Raw genomic sequence first — 20945 nt, forward strand, 5'->3', positions numbered from 1 at the left:
TCTATATAGGCAGTACACGTGTAGTTATGCAAAACATTTCCATAACAGCCATATTGTGAAAGTCCCACCATCTTATCCTCCCCCATTTATGCTATTCCCTCTTTTAAACCTATCCCTTCTCAAAAGTGTTTACTGCTAATTACCCCGTCCTCCCATTTGCTTACCTTTTATCATCCTCCACCTCCCTCCTATGTCCTTCCCTCCTACTTTTCTGTAGTGTAAGATAGATTTTCATACCAGATTGAATGTGTATGTTATTCCCTCCATAAGCCAAATCCAATGAAAGTAAGGTTTGTTCTTTCCCTCTCCCCTCCCTCCTTCCCCTCCACTAAAAAGCTTTTTCTTGTTTCTTTTATGTGAAAGATAATTTGCCCCATTCTATTTCTCCCTTTCTCTTCCCATTATATTCTTCTCTCACCCCTTAATTTATTTTTTTTTAGATATCATACCTTCCTATTCAATCCCTCCAGCTACCCTAATACTGAGAAAAGTCTCAAGAGTTACAAATATTATCTTTCCATGTAGGAAAATTGATAGTTCAACTTTAGTAAGTCCCTTATGATTTCTTTTTCTGTTTACATTTTCATGGTTCTCTTGATCCTTGTGTTTGAATGTCAAATTTTCTATTCCGCTCTGGTCTTTCCATCAAGAATGCTTGAAAGTTCTCTATTTTACTGAATGATCATTTTTTTTCCTTTGATGTATTATGCTGTTTCTTTGAGTAGGTAATTCTTGGTTTTCATCCTAGCTCCTTTGATCACTAGACTGTCATATTCCAAGCCCTTCAATCCCCTAAAGTAGAAGACGCTAGACCTTGTGTTATCCTGATTTTGTTTCCACAATACTGCCCCCTCTGCCACCTTGGGACTGGAACTGGACCACTCCAGTCTCTCATACAGCTGTTACAGGTATTTTCCACTTACTTTCCAATTTATCCTTGAAAGTTGGGGTTGTGAAGTCTGGAAACTGCCACAGGTTCCAGATCTTCAGTCCCCTGAGGTCTGTTCTCATCCTGTCCTTGCCATCATGGCACATGCTGGACTGTGATCTGCTCCAACCATGGTGCTATAGACTCTTCCTGTCAACCTTCTAGGCTATCTTGGGCTGGAGATTTGCTTCACTCCATCATTTTGTGGGTTCTGCAGCTCCGGAATTTGTTTAGTAATTTTTAATGGATATTTGGCTGGACTTGGGGAGAGAACTCTAGCATGTCTGTGGTTTTATTCTGCCATCTTGGCTCTGTCCAGCATTCTTCTTTAAAAAAATCAAAGTAACCAATATCTCATCTATTTTTATTATTTTTTTTTATAAAACCAGCTCTTTGTTTTATTAGTTTAATTTTTTTCTCTCAGTTCTAATGATCTTTACTTTGTTTTTTCTGAATTTCAATTAACTCTTTGTCTAGTTTTTTACTCGTATGTTCATTTAATTTATCTACTCTTTTTTTCTTTATTGTTCTAAATACGTAGAGATATAAATTTTCATTTAAGTACTCTTTTGGCTGAATTACTCAAATTTTTGCCTGTTATTTTATTTTCATTCTATTTAATGTAATTCTTGTTTTTATGATTTGTTCTTATGCCCACATATTTGTTATTTAGGGTTGGCTTACTTAGTTTCCAATCATTTTTAACCTGTGCTTTACATATTGTTTATTCAATGTAATTTTTATTGTATTATGGTCCTGGAAGAGTGCATTTTAAATTGCTGCTTTTCTGCATTTGCTTCTGAGATTTTTTTCTGCTCTAATAAATGGTCATTTATTATAAAATGTCATGTATAGCTGAGGAAAATTACATATTCACATCCATTCATATTTAACATACTCTAGTATTCTATCATTTCTAAATATTCTAAAATTTTATTCACCTCCTCATCTTCTTTCTTATATATTTTATGGTTAGATTTATGTAGTAATAAGGGGAGGAAATTGAGGTTCTCCCACCAGTTGTTGTTTATCCTTCATTTTTGAAGAGGATCAATGATAACACAGGGTGATGTCTTGACTTGTGCATGAATTTGATTTAAGTGAGGCAGAGTTACACAAAGTTGTCAGTTTCACTCTCTCTTCTGGAGTTATTGAAATACAGTGGCAATAGAATAGTCAAGACAACTTGTGATGGCCCAGGATACAGTGGATGACCTTGGCATCTTCAATATTTGGCCATGCTCTAAGTACTTTACTGCACCTGCTTAAACTGTCTTATTAAGAATTGGAACAAAATTATCTCATTTACCACTCCTCAGGGGGAAGTCTTCACATGCTTGGGATAGACATCCCCCTAACTCCTCAATGTATATGTGACCTGTTGGTCATGGTCAAGCTGGTTTAACATGACTGCTGAGACAGTTTTGCTGGGTATGACCACTGTACATGCTATAGCTTCTTGGAGCCACTCTAATGCATTTACCTTTTTCTTTAAGAAATTGAATGTTATACTATTTGGTGCATATATGCTCAGTATGATATTACTTCATTGTCTAAAGGTAACTTTTAGCAAAAATCATTTTATCTTATTACTGCTTTTAATTAGGTCTATTTTTGCTTTTTTCCTTGTCTATTGTAATGCCTCCCCCCCCCCCGTCTCCTTCTCTCTCTCTCTCTCTCCCTCTCTCTCTCTCTCTCTTTCTCTTTGTCTCTCTTCTTCTCTGTCTGTCTGTCTCTCTTTCCTTCAGCTGAAGTATAATAGACTCTGCTCCAGCTTCTTAATTTAAATCTCTGTATGTCTTTCTTTTTAAATGTATTTCTTGTAATCCAAATATTATTGGATTCTGGCTTCTAACCCATTCTACTTTCATCTTCCATTTTATGGTGGAGGTCATCATATTCCCATTCACAGTCATGATTTCTGTGTATCTCCTCCCTCCTATTCTCTTCTGTTTATCTTTTTTTCTTTTTTTCCTCAAGCTATACCTCCTGGAAAGTGTATGCTGCCTCTGGCTACTGCCTCCCTTAATCCTCTCATCACCTTTCCATTTCTCTTAATCTCTTCCCCTCCCAATTCCCTGTTTAATTACATGGATTTCTATACATCTCCAAAACTTATTATTACATTTTCAATTAAACTCACTTCCTGCTTTATTTCATCCAAACCATGTTTTCACCTGAGGATCCATTTGCTTTTTTTTTTTTTACTCTAGTCTCTTCTCAATATCTTTTGGTTATATTTCTTCATAGTGTTTTGTTGTCTTCTTCTATTCTAAAGCCTTGGTTCTTGATTTGGGGAATTTGTTCCAGGGTCAGTCTCTACCTTATCCCACATTCTTTCATGAGATGGAATAAAAAGATGTAAATAAAAAATCATGAGAAACTTGATAAAGTTAAATTGTTTACATTGTCAAATGGGAAGATACATATAACCCTCAAGAAAATTATCCTCATTAGGGGAGTTATGAATTTTCTTTGAAGAAATAGGTGTGAGTCTATTATGTTGGAATGATCTCAAAAGAAATACAGAAATCTGAGAAAGTGGAATGTAGTGGGAAAATGGGGAAGGAGAAAGGGAGTGGAAGAATAGGTAAAATTATCTCACATTCTTGTATGGAGTAGTTAAGCCCTGTTTTGTTCTCACCTCAACTTCCTTTGTTCATACTACTCACTTTCACCTCCACAAAAAGGTGTGCTAAAAGAATTCCTAGCAGATTGTCTCTTACCAGATTTCTTCTGTTGTTATCTCTGTCAAGGCAATGCTATGAGCTTTTGTCAAATTTCCTCTTATTCTTCTTCATTCAGGGTGCCTCTGTCAGCCCCTGTTATCCCTCTTCTCCCCATTTCCCCATCTATCACCCTGATTAGACCTCTCCCACTTTCCATTATTCCTATGGTTTCTAAAATGAGAAAACTGATGTCCATATTCCCTGGCGCTTTTATTTTCTATTTGGGTAGGAAACCTCTTCTGGTGCTCATAGCTTCTGGCTACCTTTTTGTCTAGTCCTGGTGAGATGAAAGTGTTTATTGATATTCCTCTATGAATACCATGGCTATTTCATGTAGTATTCCTTTTACATCATTGTCAGAATATATGGGAGAAAGGTGAGCTTTTCTGTCACCTTTAATGCTTCCATCTTAACCTGAATAACTTCTTTAAATTCTTTCTTTTCTGAAATATGCCTATATTCCAGATGTGTAGCTTAGGACAAGTTTTTCTTAATGGCTTCTATGAGGGCAGTATTGTTCTGATAGCTTTTGATGAGGGATGTGGGCCAACACAGTCTCATTTGCCAGTTTCACATGATCATAACTGACATCACTATGAATATCAACTTTTTAATGTTCAATTTCTTTTGTGTCTTAGTAATATTACATGTGATCTCTCTTCTGTTAGTAATAAGAAGTTTGCCAAATGTATTTTTATGAGGACTCTAGTCCAATGTACAGATACAATAAGAAACCTTCTAGCACTATCTTGAATGATATGAAATAAGCTTCCATGGCAAGAATTATTATAGTACCCAAGCAGCTATTGAGGCTTCTGGTTTTATCATGCAGCTGTAACTAGTATAGGTTCAGTTATGTATATCTGTAAAGCATATACAATATAATAATTCTTGTACTGTCTACTCAGTGCCTCAGCTTAATAAATATTTGTTTTAATTTTTGAATAATTTTTGCCAAAGTAAGATTATCCTGGTGACTTCTACTGATATGGATTACAAACTGACCATACTTAAGTATTTATCCTAGTTAGGTTAAAAATATCTTCCACCTATGGCGAACTCTCTGTTGCTCATTTTCTCAGAACTTAGTAAGAGTAGTCTTTGCATGTCAGAGAGGCAGTCCATCACTGGACTTTTAATATCTTAGGAAACAGAAAGAGGATGGAATTTGGAGTCAGAAGACCTGTGTTTAAGTCCTGTCTATTTAACTTACTGTTACATCACATTAGGCAAGCCACTTAACTTCTCTGAGATTTCCTGGATGATGACCAATGTTTCTTTCCAGCTCCAAATTCTATTATTCGTTTCCATATTGATGTGAATTATGAAAGCTTGTCCTTGAATGTTTTTGCCTTTGGGAAACATAATGAATCAGTAGAAGAGATAGGTAGACTGATTTCCAGTTTTAAAGATTAAAGGAACCAAGAAAATGACAAAATTGTTCAGTTATTTCTGACTCTTCGTGAACCCATTTAGGGTTTTCTTGGCAGAGATATTGGAGTGGTTTGCCATTTCCTTCTCTAGCTCATTTTACAGTGTGCCACCTATCTATTCTGATTACACGGAAAAAGTCAGGGAAAAGATTAAGAACACTAAGGATTTGCCTACATATAAAATGATCAATTTGACCATTTTGTTTTCTATGTATTTTGTCTAGTATGCTGGTCTCTGGGAAATATAATTTTCCCAGCTGTGTCTCTAAATTCTCATTTGAACGAATATGAGAAATTGCACAATCTTCTAAACAATCCCCTTCTTATTAGCTCTCATTTATTATGTGCTTCACATATGGTCAATTTGGCACACACAACCTTCCAGGGAATGTAAGGATATGCTGAAGATAAGGAAGTGTGAGTTGTACTTCAACTAAACTTTGAACCTTTCCCAAATTCCTAATTTTAGGGAGTATTCACTACCGTTTTCTACTCCAACTATTTTATCTCAACCCTTCTGCTTTATTTCTTGCCACCATATAATGACCTCTCCACAAAAGGATATGGTGGAATTAGCTCATATATGTATACCTTGAAATTCAGTAGATGCTACAAATCAAGACTTTGCAAAGAAAATTAAAAGTTTTGTTGATTATGTCAAATAGGATCACTAAATTGTACAGAAGGATCTTGTTCCCTGAATATTGACTTAGAAAACCACATATAAATATTATTTATGTTCTATTGTATTTTTATTTATTATATTAAATATTTTTAAATTATAGCTTTATCTTGTTTGGGGGAACTTGGGAGTGTTGTGGTTTATAAAGCTTCAAGCTGAGGTGCTTGATATCTCTAGAATAGACTTTAAAAATGGAAAGTATTGGAGATGATGTTATAAATTTGTCCTGCATTTTAGAGAACCTCTTGTTAAATATTTGCCAGTACACCCCTGACATCCCCTTAGACTTTCAACCTAAGCAACTTCATTGCCTTAGCATTCTTGAACTTCTTATAAAAATAGAAAATGTAGGATTTTGACTCATGTTCATAGGTAGAGCAAATACATCACTAATAATAGTTATTTTTATAGCTCATTTTAGTTTACAAAATGTTTCCTCCTCTTCCTCCTCTTTCTTCTTCTTCTTGCTCTTCTTCTTCTTTTTGTTCTTGTTCTTCTCTCTCTCTCTCTCTCTCTCTCTCTCTCTCTCTCTCTCTCTCTCTCTCTCTCTGGTTCACACACACACACACACACACACACACCCCAAGACACACTACCAATGACACTACCACCACAACAACTACCTTGTGAGATTGATAAAAGCATTCCTATTAACATTTGACAGAGGAGGAAATTGAAGCTCCAACAGATTTGGTAATTTGTCAAGAGCCCATACCTAATAAGTAGAGCAAGGAGTCATCAAGAATAGAAAGATCTTTTCTTGGTCCATTGTTTTCACCATTATATACCATGCTGCTACCAGTTCCTGGAGGTCTTCATGGATTACCTCTTCTGGAGGGAGATTTTTGTTCAAGTATAGAAACTGCTTCATAAGCCATTGCTTATTCTGATTTTCCAAGCAGATTAATATTTAAGAGGCTACACAAAATGAAATGGAATATATTGTATACAATTTAATTCTATATAGTCACAGATTAATGGCCTCTCCATTTAGAATATTTTAACGTTCAATAGCCTGAGGAGTCTTGGGATCAATATTAGTGACTTCTCCACAGTTTGGTGTAGCATGGATCAAAGAACCTGATTCCAGTTTCCTGCAATACCACTTAATAGCTAGCTGTGTGACCTTTGACAAGTCTCAACCTCTCTGGATCGCAGTTTCCTCATTTGTAAAAGAAGGAAGTTGGACTAAAGGACTTCTAACATCTTGTCTAGCCCTATAAACTGTGATCTATATTCTCTAGATCCCCCCAAAAAGCTCTTTGTGGTATATTGGATAAGGATATAAGACCAGTAGTCATACTAGTGAGGTTTAGAGTTGGTAGATCTGGTTCAGGTGTGAAAGAATACAGTCAGACCTTCTCTGTAGCCATCGAGAGCTTTTATTGATACAAAAGCAGAATGGATCTCTTAGCAAGAATGCTAAGTGAGGGGGTGGAGCCAAGATGGCAGAATAGAAAGACACATATATGCAGGCTCTCCCCACACAGCCCATAAAATACCTGTAGAGAGGGACTCTCAACAAATTTTGGAGCAGCAGAAGTGGAGAACAACAGAATGGAGGAGATTTCCAGCCCAGGGCAACCTGAAAGGCCCACAGGAAATGTCCATTGCACTGGACCCAGAGCAGAGCCCAGCCCAGCCTTGGCCAAGTGGCAGCTCACTAACAGCCCTTGGGGGCTGAATCTCCAGTCATGGAATCCTCAGTCCCAGTTGCAGTGGATTTGCAGATCCCTCAACCCACAGGCACCAAAGGCCAGTAACAGGGTTTTTTCAGCTGGCTGGGAAGGGAGAAGGGCTTTCCCATAGCTCTGGCCTTAGGCAACGGCCACAGAGGCCACATTGGGCAGGCAGCAGCAGTTCCCATAGCAGCCCCTACAGCAGTTGGCATCCATTGTTGAATCGTAAAAACCCTGGGGGCACTGAGAAGCCCATTCTTACCTCAGCCCTTTGTGGAGGCCCTGGGGGAGCTGGTCTTTATCTTACAATGAATGGCAGCAGAACTGGAGGTCAGGTGGCTGTGGAGAGGAAACTCTGCTAAGACTCTAGGCACAAAAATCTCTTGCTGCTCCCAGATCAGTGTACATGTTTGATTGTGCCACCTTGGAAGAACTGAGATCTTACAGATCAACAGAGTATACCCTACTCCTGACAGAAGACCCCAAAGTCAAGTAACTGGTTGGGAAAATGCCCAAAAAAGGGAAAAAAATAAGACTATAGAAGTTTACTTTCTTGGTGAACAGATATCTCTTCCCATTCTTTCAGATGAGGAAGAACAATGCTTACCATCAGGGAAAGACATAGAAGTCAAGGCTTCTGTATCCCAAACATCCAAAATAAATATTCAATGGTCTCAGGCCATGGAAGAGCTCAAAAAGGATTTTGAAAATCAAGTAAGAAAGGTGGAGGAAAAATTGGGAAGAGAAATGAGATACATGCAAGAAAAGCATGAAAAGCAGATCAACACCTTGCTAAAGGAGACCCAAAAAAATGCTGAAGAAAATAACACCTTGAAAAATAGGCTAACTCAATTGGCAAAAGAGGTTCAAAAAGCCAATGAGGAGAAGAATGCTTTCAAAAGCAGAATTAACCAAATGGAAAAGGAAGTTCAAAAGCTCACTGAAGAAAATAGTTCTTTAAAAATAAGAATGGAACAGATGGAGGCTAATGACTTTATGAGAAACCAAGAAATCACAAAACAAAACCAAAAGAATGAAAAAATGGAAGATAATGTGAAATATCTCACTGAAAAATCAACTGACCTGGAAAATAGATCCAGGAGAGACAATTTAAAAATTATGGGACTACCTGAAAGCCATGATCAAAAAAAGAGCCTAGACATCATCTTTCATGAAGTTATCAAGGAAAACTGCCCCGCTATTCTAGAACCAGGGGGCAAAATAAATATTGAAAGAATCCACTGATCACCTTCTGAAAGAGATCCAAAAAGAGAAACTCCTAGGAACATTGTGGCCAAATTCCAGAGTTCCCAGGTCAAGGAGAAAATATTGCAAGCAGCTAGAAAGAAACAATTCAAGTATTGTGGAAATACAATCAGGATAACACAAGATTTACCAGCTTCTACATTAAGGGATTGAAGGGCGTGGAATAGGATATTCCAGAAGTCAAAGGAACTAGGACTAAAACCAAGAATCACCTACCCAACAAAACTGAGTAGAATACTTCAGGGGAAAAATTGGTCTTTCAGTGAAATAGAGGACTTTCAAGCATTCTTGATGAAAAGACCAGAGCTGAAAAGAAAATTTGACTTTCAAACACAAGAATCAAGAGAAGCATGAAAAGGTAAATAGTAAAGAGAAGTCATAAGGGACTTACTAAAGTTGAACTGTTTACATTCCTACATGGAAAGACAATATTTATAACTCTTAAAACTTTTTTCAGTATCTGGGTATTTGGTGGGATTACACACATACACAAACATACATACACACACACACATACACACACACATAGAGAGAGACAGAGAGCACAGGGTGAATTGAAGAGGATAGGATCATATCTTAAAAAAATGAAATTAAGCAGTGAGAGAGAAATACATTGGGAAGAGAAAGGAAGAAATGGAATGGGGCAAATTATCTCTCATAAAAGAGGCAAACAAAAGACTTTTTAGTGGAGAGAAAAAGGGGTGAGGTGAGAGAAAAAACATGAAGCTTACTCTCATCACATTCGACTAAAGGAAGGAATAAAATGCACACTCATTTTGGTATGAAGATCTATCTTACAATACAGGACAGTAGGGGAGAAGGGGATAAGCAGGGTGGAGGGGAAGATGGAAAGGAGGGCAATGGGAGGAGGGAGCATTTAGAAGTCAACACTCTTGGGGAGGGATAGGATCAAAAGAGAGAATAGAAGAAATAGGTGGCAGGATAGGATGGAGGGAAATCTTGTTAGTCTTACACAACACGACTATTATGGAAGTCATTTGCAAAACTACACAGATATGGCCTATATTGAATTGCTTGCCTTCCCAAAGGGAATGGGTGGGGCGGGAGGGATGAAGAGAAGCTGAAACTCAAAGTTTTAGGAACAGCGTTGAGTATTGTTCTTGCATCCAACTAGGAAATAAGAAATACAGGTAATGGGGTATAGAAAGTTATCTGGCCCTATAGGACAAAAGAGAAGATGGGGATAAAGGAAAGGAAGGACGTAAGAAGGGAAGACAGATTGGCGATAGGGGTAATTAGAATGCTTGGTGTTTTGGAGTCGGGGAAGGGGAAGAATTGGGAGAAAATTTGGAACCCCAAAATTTGTGGAAATGAATGCTGAAAACAAATAAATAAATTTAAATTAAAAAAAAAAAGAATACTAAGTGAGACCCTGATACTTGGTGAAATTATGTTCATATAGAGATTTCAGGATGATGATGTAATTTTTAGGGTTTCTTATGGGAGGTTGGAGATCTAGGGACAAGATAAGTACAGACAAAATGAGGAATATGGTTGCTTGCAAGACAAGGAAAAATTGTCATGACACAGAATGAGGAAGATAGTTGACAGGATAGGGAACAAAAGATAAGAGGGAATAAAACAGTTCTTTTGGTACAAGTTGTTTGGTATTTCAAGATAATGGGAAAAGGACATTAAGATACCCTCAAGTTACAGGGTCTCAAGTTACAGTATAGGCTACAATATGAGCCTCAGACTCCTTCTCGGGTCCTGGGAATATAACCCTTACTATTAGGGCACTATTTGTATCCATGACAATACTTTGATAGTGGCTTACTTTTTTCTCCTAAACATACCTCTTGTATTCCTGGGCTGAGTTCAAACACAATGGAACATCATGGAAGTAGCATTAGGGTTGGAGCTAGGGAAACTAGATTTTATCACTTACTACCTATATGACCTTTAAGAATTTATTTACCTCTCTGGGCCTTAATTTCCCCTTTGGAAAATGGATGGATTGAAGCAGGTGATTTCTTAGATACCTTCCAATTGTAGAAGTCTTGTAGTTTCTACAAGCATGAATTTCAAGAGTCTAGGTGTTAAACTATTTAAGTGTCTATTCCTAAACTACATTCATTCTCCTGCACTTTTATACCAAACACAAAAATACCTGTGGAAATGGGAGGAGAAAAATCCACATGTGAAATTTGGCACAAAAACTGCAGATAAGATTAAAAATGTTGAGAAGCATTCCACTGCAACTAATGAAGAGAATGAGGTGGTCTCTACATAATACAGAGCATATGGATTCAAAAGTGAAAAATTATTTCAATCATCTGTGTTTTCCAAATATCCTTCCACCATCTGGCTCCAATTTACTTTCCCAGCCTCATTTTACATTGCTCACTTGCACATATTCTACCTTCTAGCCAAAGAGGGAAGATTTCTAATCTTCCTGCTTATCTTGTCCTGTTCTTTTCCACCTCCTTTCATTTGGGAAGAATTCCATTATCTGAGGCTTTGGAAGGTATTCCCCCCATTATTTCACCCTTTTGAAATAGTTTTCCTTTAAACCCCAGTTCAAATTTCCTCCACCCCATAAAGTCTTCTTTGTCTCCCCCTCTGAAATGTGATTTTTTTCCTTTCTTGAATTTTCTGAGAATGCATTATCCATATCTCTCCTTTCCACTTAAAATGTTTCTTTCCTTACTTGTTTATATAGAAGATATATCTACCCTAATAGAGCATGATCCCCTTAAGGGCAAGCATTGCTTCATTTGGGGATTTGCATCCCCAACACCTCGCACAATGTATTGAATATAGCTGATACTTATAAATATTAAGTATCTGTCCTTAATATTTACATCAATGCCTAGTACAAAGTTAGTGCTTAATAAATGCTTCTTGATTGGGTGTTGATGAATCCAATTGGATACATATTTGGTGACTTTTTTTCTAAAATCTCAAACATTGACTGGATTTTTCCATTTTCTCCTAAATGTTTTGATGCTAGTAGAAACAGTACAATTTACTTCTAAGGGACAATTAATGGATATTCCATCTACGTGAGTCCCCTTAACTCCCTAGTTAATGATTTTTCTTTTTTTAAAGAAAAGATTAGAGCAAGAAGAAAGTTGAATAGATTATAGGAAGAGCTTTATTTGTTAACAAAAGCTTCTTCTTAGGGGGTGCCAGGTGTCCTGTTAATATGCAGAGATTTTTTTCCTCTCTGAAATGTAACCATTTTTGAAGTACTTATTCAACTGTTAAAATATTTCATTGTCTGGCCTTAAGCAGCAGATTTCTAAGGAAAATGCATGCTAATTTGTGGTAGAATGGAGGAGGAAATCTCAGTTTAAAATATAGAGCTTCATGTCTGTAAACATAGGGTAAGAAAGCAGATGTTTTATTAACCTCCTCTGATTGCGTTCTGATTACTCCTTTATGTGGATTCTCCCTCCCCTCACTCTTTTCAAATGGCCAGGTGGGAAATCAATGCTGACGATCATTGTTAAAAAGGAGTAAAAGTCTGTGTGGCAGCTAATGCAACTCTTCTGCTGCTGGAGAGGGGAGTGATTTAAAAGTCTTATCCTAATTAGGAAATGCACAAATTGAGCAACTCTCATAGATCATTTGGAACTGCTGCAAACTGCAAGAATGGGGAGGGAAGTAAAGGAAAGGAACAGAGATGTCTTTAGGGGGCACTTGGGTATAGGTGGGATGGCCATTTTGTGATGTTTCCTCATTGAGTATTCCATCCAGCTGCTGGAAGCAGGCTTGCATGTCGCTGCCCTTAAACAGATGTCTGCCAAGTGGCAGCAGAGCTGCCTGTGGGTACTTGACATTTGCTTTTGTGTTCTGGCCAAATGATGAAAATGATGAGGAACCAATATCCCTGAGAAACAACGATGTTCTAGAGGTAAGGAGCTGGTGGGCCAAGTCACTTGTTGAGCAGTCCTACCTGTAGGTGGCAGAAACCTCTGCTTTAAACTTTGCAAGCATTTATTCAATTTCTATTGAAAAAAGAAAAAAAAAGCGTCTGTATGTTTGTGATTAACTACGTCTATAGCCTTCGTGTTCAGCCTTATAACCCAACTTAGATGGAAAGAATTTAGCAAATACTTTAATTGAAAAAAATAATGATAATAGAGGCCTTGAACTTTATTTCAGCTTCTTTTTCTTTGATGCTTATGTAATATAACCTATGTCCGTCCCTAAGGAAGGAGGGGCTCAGTGGAGGATTTTGGAAATCACCAACATAAACCCCCAACTGCATGAAGACAAGTTAAAAGAGAATGCTTAGGAAATCTGTGATACTTATCTCATGAAACAGAACATGTCATTAAATGGAGAGAAGTTGTTAAGTTTTTGTTTGAAATCATTAGCAACAAATGGGTATGCAAAAAATCATATGAAACTTTCAGTGAAAATTGTCTTTGGTGATTTAAAGAAAAAAAAAGGGGATGCCCATCAATTGGGGAATGGCTGAAAAATTGTGGCATATGAATATGGAATACTATTGCACTATAAGAAATGATGAACAGGAAGACTTCAGAGAGGCCTGAAAAGACTTTTATGATCTGATGCTGAGTGAAAGGAGCAGAACCAGCAGAACTTTGTGCACAGCAATGACCACAGTGTGCGAGAGTTTTTTCTGGTAGACTTAGTACTTCATTGCAATGAAAGGACTTAAAAAAATTCCCAGTGCTCTTTTAAGGCAAAATGCCTTCCACATCCAGAGAAAGAACGATGAAATTCAATCACAGAATCTAGCAGATCATTTTTTTAGGCATATATATTATGTTTTGGTTTGTTATATGATTTCTCCCATTCATTGTAATTCTTTTATACAGCATGACTATAGTGAAAATGTATTTAATAGGAATGTATGTGTAGAATCTATATAAAATTGTGTGCTGTCTTGGGGAGGGGGGGATGTCTAAGTTGTATGGTAGTGATTGCAGAACACTGAAAATAAATAAAATTAATTAAAAAAAAAAAACAAAACTGTGGTACTCCACGTGTCTAACAAGGTGGTTAGATATCTCAATGAAATAGAATATAGTGCTAAGAAGCTCAAAGAAGCAGAAGGAAAAACACCAGAAATACTATTCTAGCAATGTACTATAAACCACATGACCAGAAAGGGGAATGAGATGAAGATTTCAGGAAAGAGGACACAACATTGCATTGTCATTGCTATAAAAAGTGTGTGTGTGTGTGTGTGTGTGTGTGTGTGTGTGTGTGTGTGTGTGTGTGTGTAGCACTTAATCAGTTATCATATCTGCTTTATGCTAACTGCATGCCAAAAGCAGAAAAACTAATACATTCCCCATTTGTCATAATGGCAACTTAATTACTCAATGGACATGGGAAGCAATGATAGGAATCTCTATTCCAAACCATATATTGCCCTTCTCAAGGAAAATCTTGGGAAGAGGTGATGATCCTTTGAAGAGTTTATAATAGAAAGGGAAAGGAAAAGTTGACAGGTGGGACCCAATACCATAGATTTTAGAAATGTTGGATGTGAAATTGCTTTCCAGTTGCTTGAGTATTTCTTGTCAAATATGGGGCTTTCCCTCTAGCAACTTATGTTATTAGGCTTAGCAATCACTGATCTCTTCTGTATATCTTCTTGGGATCCTTGTTTACCTAGGTTGTTCTATCTCCAATTTTTAACCAGATGGTTTTGATGATTGCTGCTTGATAACATGATCTGAAGTTGCCTAATAGTATGACTGATAATTCTGGTGCATTTTCTTTCATGTCCTTGAGATTAAGTCCTATATGTTCATAAATCTTACTAGTTTGTCTAACTTTAAAAATTAGCCCTTTGGGTATTATAGAGGTAAATTTGCATATTTAATTTAGGAAGTTTTAAAACTTTTACTATTTTTGTTTAGCTCAACAATGAATTTCTCTCCAATTATTTGTTTTCTTTTTAAAATGAGTGTCCATTAGTTGTAATTATGTTGATTCTGAGGATGTTGGTATGTTAAGTTTGAGATATTGTGTGTTTTATGTTTTTTAATATTTTATATTATGTTGAAATAAATTTTGAACTTATTTTGTTTCTTACTACTTTATCCAAAATAATTGTTTATATATTCTCCAGTATTTTCTAAGTAGACAATGACTTTATCTGCAAATAGAGATAACTTTGTTTCTCACACTATTCTCTTCTTTTTCTCCCAATTTCCCCTAAATGTCTTTAACTTTTATGAAAACATGATTTAAAAAAATCAAATTATCTAATGGTTTGTTGACTTCTGTTAATCTTTTAAACAGCTTGGGTTTTTGATTTTTTAAAGGTTATTATACTTCCACTCCCCATAATTATTTTTCTTATGCTTGTTTTGGAGGTTTATTTAGCTAGTTTAATTAATTGTATACTCAGCTCATTAATCCACTACATTTTATTAATGTTTTCTTCTGAATTTGTTTCCTTTGAGAACTGTTTTTAGTTGCATTCATAAATTTTGGTATGTGGTCTAATTCTTATCAGTGCCCATACCATATGCATGTATCTATGAGTTTCTTTGACCTGCTATTATTCAGGAAGTCATTGCATAGTCTACAGTTAGGTCTGGATCTTTTCCTGCTTTATTAATTACTAACTGCATTGGGTGATGGTCCATTCAATGTATTGTAGCACTGTTGAATAACTTTCTTTCTAATATGCAACTATTTAAAATTGGTTTATAAAAGGATGGGTTTATCTTATTTTTTTCTAGTTGTAAAAATAGCTGGGAAGTTTAAACAGAAACTTAAAAATAACTTCACTTTATCATTTCAACCCTTTTCAGCATCAATCTCCCCTCATTTGGAAATTCCCAAATGGATCCTTACAATCAGTTTCCATGAATATTCTGATTAGTTTTGTTACTGTACAGTATTGTTCAACTCTTTGTGAACTCATTTGGGATTTTCTTGGCAAAGATACTGGAGTAGTTCATTTTAGAGTTGAGGAAACTGAGGCAAAGAAGGTTAAGTGACTTGACCAGGGTCACATAGCCATTGTCTGAGAACAAATTTGAACTCAGGTCTTCCTGTCTCCAAGACCAGGGCTCTATCCACTCTACCACCTAGCTCAGATTAGTGACCTTTTTCTAATTCTTTGTAGCACACACACATAAGCAACAAATAATTTTTGTTTTGGCTTCATATTTATAGGATACCACTACTAAAATACAGTGGCTCAATCTTTATGTCTATCAGATTGGGCCAAAGGAGTAATAATGGTATGGAATGACCAAATACATTTGTGAAAACAAAACCCTGTTTTTCTCAACAATTTATATGATAATTTAAAGGAGATGCTTTCAGAACACTAGTGTTGAAGGAGTGTTTGGAGCATTTGGAATCAAAGGATTTAGACCTAACTTTGCCTCTGTATCTGTGTGACCTCAGGAACATCTCTTAATTTCTCCTTTCTGTGGTTCAGTTTATTTATCTATAAAATAACAAGGTTGTAGTAGATGATTTTTATGGTCTCCTTCAGATCCTAATATTAAAAAAAAATAGAGTTTATAGACCATTGAGTACAACCATTAGTTTTATTGTTGTTGTTTATTTTGGGGATTTTTTTAGAGACTGATAGTTGGCACAATGAGTGGATAGAGTTCTGGTCCTGGAGTAAGGAAGAAAGCAAGTTCAATGAACCTGAAGTAAGGTTCAATTCCATCATCAGATATTTAATATTGTTATAGGCAAGTTACTTAAAATCTGTCTGCAGCTGTTTATCTACCAGTAAGATGGGAATAATAATATCACTTAATCATATAATAATAGCACATCCAGGGATTCTGTGAGGATAGAAGGCTACCATTTGTTTGTAAAACACTTTGCAGGCTTTAAAGAGTTATATAAATGCTAACTCTTGTTGTTACCAATGAGGAAATTGTGACGCAAAAAGGTTCAGTGACTGGGCCAGGGTCCCGTGACTAACAACCTGCTTAGACATTTAAGTTGTGCTGAAGTCTTCTTGATGCCAAATCCAGTATTCTATTCAACACCACACAGGCTTTTGATTGAATCTATGACTGAATGTTCTTTATTTTGAAGTGAAAATGTGGTTTCTAACTTCTGCAAACACTTCATATGTTTTTAGAATACTAAATGGTGAACCATACTCTTCAATATTGCAAAGTCAATAGGGTTATACCATAGTCATTGAAACAGCTGAATATTATGGATAGGGTATTATGCTAGTACCCTGAGGGATAGAAAGATGTGCAAAATCCTATCTTCTCAGAGATCTTACAATATATTAGTGGTATGGAGGAGGGGATAAAAATACAAATTATTTGCTGCAAACCAAGGCATTACATGATAAATTCTGATTGAGTAGTACAGATGCTAATGAATAAAGGAAGTCAGAAGAGGAAGAAATCTCTTTCAGATGGAGTTGCTAGGGAAAAAAATAAAGTTGCTAAAGAAAATGGTGTGAATCACATCTTGAAGTTTAGTCTCATCATTGTTTTAATTTTTTTCTTTTCCTCTCCCAACTCCTGCAAAAAAATTGATGGCCTTCATAATCCAAAGTCCTCATTTTACAGAAGATGAAACTGAAGCCCACAGAGGTTGTGGATGTGACTCAACAAAAGTCATATAGCTAGTATGCAGCATTAAGGATTTGAACTTGGATCAAGGAGGCTAGGTTGTACAGTAGATACAGCACTGGGCTTGGAATTAGGAAAACTCATCTTCTTGAGTTAAAATCTGGCCTCAGAAACTTACTAGCTGTGTGACCCTGGGCAAGTCACTTAACCTTGTTTGTCTCAGTTCTTGAAATATAAAATGAGCTGAAGAAGGAAATGGCCAACCATTCCAGTATCTTTGCCAAAAATAACTCCCAAATGGGGTAACACAGAGTCAGGCATGACTGGAATTACCAAACAACGTCAACCACTTATAACGTCAAATCTGAATACTTTTCTATGACTTGCTTCCTCTTCCACTTTTAAAGAGTTTTGTCAGTGATTTTGAGGCCCTACTGCATGAAAGGTAACTGCTGTTTCTCTCCCATATGGTGACTGTATCTTAATAAATTATGGCTATTTTAAGATCTTGTAGTATATGATTATCAATTTGCTTTTCACCTAGCAAAAATCTCACCAATCAAAAATTACCAGAAGCTTGTGTGGCTCAATCATCATGTAAATCCTATGATATGGACCATAAGTCTATAAATATATGCAAATTTACTATTTATATTATAGTACAAAGCTTCAGGTCATTCAACACATTTGATTCCTTCTACTACATGTGTTATCTGTCATCTGTGGCAACATACGCACACCCTTGAACTTGACCCTCCTTTCTTTCGCTTTTGTGTACCATGGGCCTTGAGGAAAAAAAGAAAAAAAAAATTAAAAGTAGGCCCTCAACTGCTATTGTACTTCGGTTCCCTTTTTTTCACCAATGTTCCTACAAGTTTGATTCAAAACATGATTGCTCCAGGGTTTCACTTTTGAATTGTTTAAGAGTAGATAATAAATACTGTGTGTCTCCTGATATCTACAAAAATCCTACCAAAAGTTCCATGTCAGAATAGTCTGTCTGTTACTTTCATTCATGTCCCTTAACAATCAGTCTACTTTGGAAACACGGTCCGCTAAACGTGGGACACTTCTATAGGTGCCATATTTCAATATTGCAGTTGGGGGGACATAATAGAGGAAATTTATTACAACAAATAATCTGTTCTAACCTCAGATGAATGTGGCTGAATTTGACAATATCCATAATATTGCTAGGCAGATCTTAAGTATATTAAAAAATTAAAAAAAATATAGGGTTTAAAGGAATACAGGAAAGGCCTAAAATACCACTAGTTTCATTTTTATCCACAGTGCCCATGGCTCATCATCAATGCTGCCTGACCTCTTGCTGTTTTATTGCCTTACCAGTGAACATGTTGTGCATTAGCACTTCAGCAGGGAAATTTAAATAGTGTTATTCTATTTATTTTAAGTGTCATATAATTATGAATTGATTTACTAACCATTGTAATACCAGGAATGATAATTAATTTATTTGCATAATATGTAGTTTCATAGAAGTTCAATTATAATAAAAGCTTTTGCTAAATGGATCATGAAAACAGTGTTTCACGACAGAGAGAGACTAGGACTGAAATCTGTTTAGCCTAGTTGTATGTGGTGATCATCTATAGACAACCCATTTTTTTCGAGAAAGAGAAGGAAATCACATTCCCATAGACTTATGATTCTCTCATTTCACTTTTATTCTTTCTTATAATGAGTTCTTGATATTAAGGGAATTTTTAAAAATAATCTAGTCAGAGACCATAGTACTAGATAATGTCAAGAAATTTGAGTAATTGATATAGAAATATGGAAGGGATAGGAGAGAGTGATAGGATAGGGATATACCAATGGGAAAGAGAATAAGCATTTATATAGTATTCACTACGTGCCAGGTACCATTCTAAGTGCTTTACAAAGTATTAAAAGTTAGGTGACTTGTTCAGGGCCACATAGCCAATAAGTGGCTGAGGTCAAATTTGAATTTTGATCTTCTGATTCCAGACCTAGCACTCTAACTTCTCAGTCATCTAATTGCTCCAATGGAGAAACTAAGCCCTCAATTGAGGAAATGAGTCCTACAGTATTTTTTCCTCATGTTGTAGAGTAGAATGTATGTATCTGGTAAGAAGTTTTAAATGTCACTAAGAAGGAAACAGTGAAAGTGGGTCTTTACTGGGAAATCCTTTTATCTAAATGATCAAAAGGAGATTACAGGATCTCTTTACTGTGCTAGGTGGGGTTAGCAGGACTCTGTTGCTTTGTCCATACTCACATCTGGGTGGAAGTCCTGGGTTGCAATCCCAGGGCAAGGAGGAACACTAGAACATCTGATCTTGTGACTGCCATGGAAGAAGGACCCTCACTGTTCCAGGGCAGAAAAGAGTACTTTTGGTCATTCATAGACCAGAGCACAAGTCAGGAGAGCAGTAAACAGACCTCTACTTAGATCATATTACTTCTTTTTATATTTTCCTCACTTAATACTATATTTTCCAATTACAAGTAAAGATAGTTTCAACACTGACTTTTATAAGATTCTGATATCCAAATTTTTCTCCATCCTTCCTTCCTCACCCCTCCCAAGACAGCAAGCAATCTGATATAGTTTATGCATGTACAATTATATTAAATATATTTCCCCATTAGTCATGTTGTGAAAGAAGAATCAGAACAAAAGGGAAAAACCATAAGAAAGAAAAAATGAAATTAGTATGGTTTTATTTGTATTTGCACTCAATAGTTCCCCCCAACCCCGATGAGAATTGCATTTTCCATCATGAAACTTTTGGAATTATTTTGGATCATTGCATTGCTAAGAAGAGCTAGGTCTATCAGAGTTGATCATTGCACAGCGTTGATTTGTTGTGTACATTGTTCTGGTTCTGCTCACTTTACTCAGCATCAGTTCATTATAAGTTTATGTTTTTATGAAATCTGCCTGCTTATAATTCCTTATAGCACAGTATTCCATTACATTCATATACCATAACTTGTTCAGTCATTCCCTGACTGATAGGCATCCCCTCAAAGTCCAATTCTTTGCCATCACAAAAGGAGCTGTTTTAAGTATTAGTATTAGTGTGTCCTTTTCCCTTTTTAAAGGTACTACTTTGGAAGGACAGAAAACTTACAGATACTTAGAAGTATCTCTGAAAACAGTGGCACAAAATCCCTGAAGCTTGAGACAATGTGTCCTCCACTCTAGGCGTAGACTCCCTCTTTAACAAAGTCAGGATATAGGCTAGGACAATGAGCAATCAACAGGAAAGAAAAATATCTGACCATAGAAAGTCTTTATAGTGACAAGGAATATTAAAACACACACTCTGAAGAAGATAGCAAAGTCAAAGCTCCTATATCCAGAGCCTCCTAGAAAAAACAAATGAATTCATCTCAGATCATAGAAGAACTCAAAAAGGATTTTAGAGGTAAAGTAAGAGGGATAAGAGGAAAAATTGGGAAGAGAAAAGAGAGTGATGTAAGAAAATCATGGGGAAAAAAGCATCAATAGCTTGGTTAAACGAGACAAAGAAATACTGAAGAAAATAGAACAAAAAGACCAGAAACAACACACTGGACCAAATGGTAAAAAAGGTACAAAAAAAAATGAAGAAAAGAAAAACTCCCTAAAAAGTAGCACCAAAAAAAGGAAACTAATGACTTAATGATAAATCAAGAAACAACAGAACCAAAAGAATGAGAAAAGAAAGAT

Source organism: Notamacropus eugenii, chromosome 1 (assembly GCF_028372415.1).
Source record: "Notamacropus eugenii isolate mMacEug1 chromosome 1, mMacEug1.pri_v2, whole genome shotgun sequence".
NCBI classification, from domain to species: domain Eukaryota; kingdom Metazoa; phylum Chordata; class Mammalia; order Diprotodontia; family Macropodidae; genus Notamacropus; species Notamacropus eugenii.